The 4,647-nt window shown below is 30.3% G+C and overlaps 1 long non-coding RNA gene across 1 annotated transcript; it reads left to right on the forward strand.

Moving 5' to 3' along the window:
- Positions 1–2,121: 2,121 nt before the first annotated feature.
- LOC122594574 lies at positions 2,122–3,571 on the forward strand. The gene is made up of 3 exons (XR_006323036.1): positions 2,122–2,420; positions 2,704–2,754; positions 3,284–3,571. It is a non-coding gene; the product is annotated as an uncharacterized LOC122594574 (long non-coding RNA).
- The last annotated feature ends 1,076 nt before the right edge of the window (positions 3,572–4,647 follow it).

The following is a 4,647-nucleotide window of genomic DNA, read 5'->3' on the forward strand; positions in this document are numbered from 1 at the left end:
GAATTTGTTTCTTGTTTTCAAATATCAGATGTAATATATTGGACCATATATATATGGGAAAAGTGAGTATGTGGCAGTATGTATCAAACTTGGGTGAAAAACCCGTTACATACTAATTTTTTAATATTTTGAAAAAATACTTGGGCCCTTATGTTTTTTACCTTTTAAAAAAGGTATATGATGGGTTTTTCACCGAACTTTAGTGCCTAACAGTCTCATATTCTCGTCCCCCTATATATATATATATATATATATAGGGAAAGATAATTTGAGACCAACTAAAAAAAGTCCAAAAAAGACCATTGATTTTCGTAACTTACAAACCACCATCATCATCTACTACGATATACAAGACTTTTTTTGTAAAAACACTAAGACTTTCCAGCGACGGACCCACAGAAAAATCATGTGTAAGTTAACTTACACATGATTTTCTGGTGGACCCGTCGCCGGAAAGTTTTAGTGTTTTTACAAAAAAGTCTTGTATATCATAGTAGATGATAATGGTGTACAAAAATCAATAGTCATAATTGGTCCTAAAATAAGAGGTGGTCTCAAAATATATCTCACCCATATATATATATATATATATATTTGTACCATAAGAGCATTGATTTTCACCACCACAAAAAAGTGTTGTAGTTGTAACAAAAATATGTTACTATAATTTTAAGTCATTTAGAGGCAGAAAATTTCACCCTTTACTCATAAATCAACAATTCATGTTATGTTTTTGTTATCTCTATAGTTACATGAGAAATACTTTCAGCACAAGTCAAAAGTCATCCAAAATATTTTATTAATGCATCAAACTTCTATGAATATTATTTAGAAACCAAAAATATAATATATACCATTTGGTCTTGAGTATTGTATTTTAAGTTATACAAACATTTTAAAATATTTGGTCAAAACGTGTTTCGGGTCAATTCAACACTGCAAGTGTAAACCAATGGAAAAATAAACTTAGGTCGCGTTTATTTAACAGAATTTGATGGAATCTGATGGAATTGGAATTGAATTTCATTCTTTAGTGCGTTTGGTTGTTCAAAGAATGAGGAATCTCATTCCGTAGGAATGTAAACATTCCATCATTTGATGGAATCTCCATTCCTTGGGGATGGAGGAAGGAATTCCATTCCTTCCGTCACTTGAATTCTCAAAAAATCAAAAACATTCTGTCAAATTCCATTCCTTCAGATTCCAATTCCTTCGAAAGATTCCATTCCTTCCAAAAACATTCTGTGAACCAAACACACCCTTAGTTTTGTGGATTACGCTAGCTACGCCAAACACCCTCTACATTGGAAGTGTTTCCAAATATGGAATTCTTTTGAGAGTTTTTTGTGCATTTTCTAAAAACACTATAAAAAAAAAATTTCAAAAAAATCCTATTGTATCTTGGTGAAAAAATGGATGAAAGATGTAGGCTGGGTCAACCTTTAGGGGGTGTTTGGTTCATGGAATTCTAAGGAATTCTTTAGAATTGGAATTTTGAATTCCATCGTAGGCTTGTTTGGTTGGAGAAAATATTGAATTGGAATTCAAAACATTCATTCGAATTCCTTAAAACAAAGAGTTGAGAATTCCTTTACTAAATCAATGGAAAGTTATGAATTCCATTAGAATTGAACACTTTGACAAAAAAAACCTTACAAAATAAAAAATAAAAAAAATATAAAAAAGTATACAAGCCTATTTCTTTCATGGCATCATCTCTGTTGGACCACCGCCACCTACCACCATCACCAGCCACCACCATGGCCATTGACGACCATCGTTGGACCACCATTAAAACCCACCATTGATCCATCTTTGTAGACTGCCCTGGCCACTGACGAACGCCATTAAAAAGGCCATTGACCCCATATATGTTAGATCGACGGCCACCGACAATGTAACATCCCAGATTTTTTATATAATTTAAAAAACACTATAGAAGTTAAATACCAATAATATATCATGTAATTTATTTATATAACTATGTGTTATATATATGTATCCATTTTTATCTAGTTTTTAATATCTATGAAATTTATCTATATTATGTCAAATAGATAATAACAATAGTATATTACGAGTACTACTTTTCCTTAGTACATAAGGAAGACAAGGAAATAAAATAAAGAGAGGGGGAGAGGAGTCGACAAAAACAACAACAACAAAAAAAAGAAGCAAAAGACAATCGCCTTTTATGCCATCAGATCGAAAGGATAATAAAGCAATCCAAATACTTACATAGCCATCATGTTATACGATAAATTATTATATGTGATAAGAAATAGTTCAGAAGTTGGAGAATAAAAAGGTAGACGAATTAGAGTTCGAGCAGAAAAAGAAGGGATGAAAAGTTGAATTCGGGTCAACAATCATACCAAATCGTCCTAATCTTTATAGGTTATGATTATCACTTAATCAAGGTATTTTCTTTGTCATTTATGTGATTCTCTTATAAGTTTAATATTATGATTTAAATAGTGATTATCAAAAAGTTATGTTAGCAGCACCCCATATTAATTATTAATTATATGGTATATAACTTTAGAAAGCAGTACGATTTTGACATGATTTTCTATCAACTTTGTAACATGATTTTGATATGATATCATTTTACAAGAAAATGATAAAAAAAAAAATTAAAAAAAAAAATGATAAAGATATAAAAGATGTTAGATATGTGCTTATGTGACATATGTGGAATAGGTGTTGGAAGCATGGACCAAGATCCCACATATTGCAATATGTCTTCAAAAGGTGAGTAACAGATAGAATAGAATGGTAGGTAATATCCAGAATGCATCTAAATATGTATGAGGTATGTACCTATCGCATTATTAGAAGGTTACTTCATACGGGATCGATCTAGATATCTCTTGTATGGGTATGCCATATGTTGTTTATATTTGAATGCATATAACTACCAGAATTTATAGAATAGAATAATGGATAGTAGACATGTATGAAGATACGTATCTATTATATTATAGAAGGTAACCCCCTATGGGATCGATCTAGATATCTTTCTTATGGGGTAGGTCACATGTTATATGTACGTTATAGTACATTTACAGAATTATTAGAAAAGGAATTCCTTATATGTTAGAAGTTGTGTCTGAACATGCTTCAGACTATGCTCAAAATACATATTTGAATGTCTTCAGATTATGTACCAGAAGAGATAACAAGAAGAGATAACAGAATATGCATTCATTTTACGATATAGATCCTGTTTACTCACTAAGTAGTTGTACTTACCGTTTTACATTTTTTACTCTTTTTTTAGGTATGTAAAGCGGCTCTAAAAAGGGGCATGGAAAGATTATTTCATATGGCTAACGGTGTAGCTCGATGGATGGGTAATAGGCATTTCTTGAATCCTTCTTTGATATCCATGTTCGTCCTATTGTGCAACCAATAAAGTTTCACAACAAATATAATGTTTGTATAGTCATTTTTGAAACAATCAATATATATTGGTCATGTAAATTGTTTCGGTTTATGAGTTTTGCAAAAGCTGAAACATTTTCATTATACATATATATATAAATAGAATATGTAAAGTTTGGTTAAAGTTAGTTGTTGGTTGTCAAGTTTAAGTTAGATTATGTCACAAATTATAGTTTGACCTTTTTAAAAGTTGTTAAAAGTTTAAATAATTTTTGCCAAATTCAAAAAATAAAACGAGAAAAAAAAAATTACGGGCGTTTCATACAACCACCGTTGGACTACCATCAGAACCGTCCATCATCGATCACCATCTCGGTTGGATCATCCGATCTATGATGTAATATGTTTTTTTCTTCCTGTTTGATTAAATTATATGGTTTTATGTGTAAAAATGAAATGTCTTTCAAAGACAAATGGAGATTTGTGGGTTTGCTCATGTGTCTGAGTGTGATGGAGGGAAAGTGATAAAAGTGATAGAGACATGAGAGTGAAAGAAGCAACTTTTTTGCTATGAATTATTGGTATGGTAATGTATAAAGTATTTATTAAAATTGATGAGGTTTTATTTTAAAAGGATAATTTTGTCATTTAACATGATTTACTTACCAACTCTTATAAGCTCTACTAAATTCTTTCAACCAAACACAACACATATTTTAAAATTTTTAGATTCCAATTCTATCAAATTCCAATTCTTTTAACAAATTCCAATTCCTTCAAAAAGATTTTGTGAACCAAACTGCCCCTTAGTTTCAACCAATAATAAAAGAAAATAATTATTTTTTTTTTGATATTATAAATTACTTGATCAAAAGTGAAAAAGATGTATGGTTATTGGTACTACTTTTTAATAATATGAAATGTAAAAAGATATTGTAAGACTAATGTGACAACTAGAGTGATGTGAGAATCAAAAAAGGTTTTACCAGCAACTCAAATAAGTATTAAAAATACGCATTATTTAAAAGTTTTTTTTGTGTAGTAATAAGTATATATCTAAATGAAAGTAAATACTTTATTAACAATTTTTAGTTTGAAGCATAAGTTTATTTTATTGCAAATGTACTAGAAACGAGAATATGTCTCGGTCAAATCGTTCTAATTAAACTAAGGCGCATTTAAGTGTGTAGTTTGCTAGAGTTGGCACTTTAATACGCGAACTACACCCATGAGTGCGCCCTACTTCAATTGAAACGCTTT

Source organism: Erigeron canadensis, chromosome 3 (genome assembly GCF_010389155.1).
Source record: "Erigeron canadensis isolate Cc75 chromosome 3, C_canadensis_v1, whole genome shotgun sequence".
NCBI lineage: Eukaryota > Viridiplantae > Streptophyta > Magnoliopsida > Asterales > Asteraceae > Erigeron > Erigeron canadensis.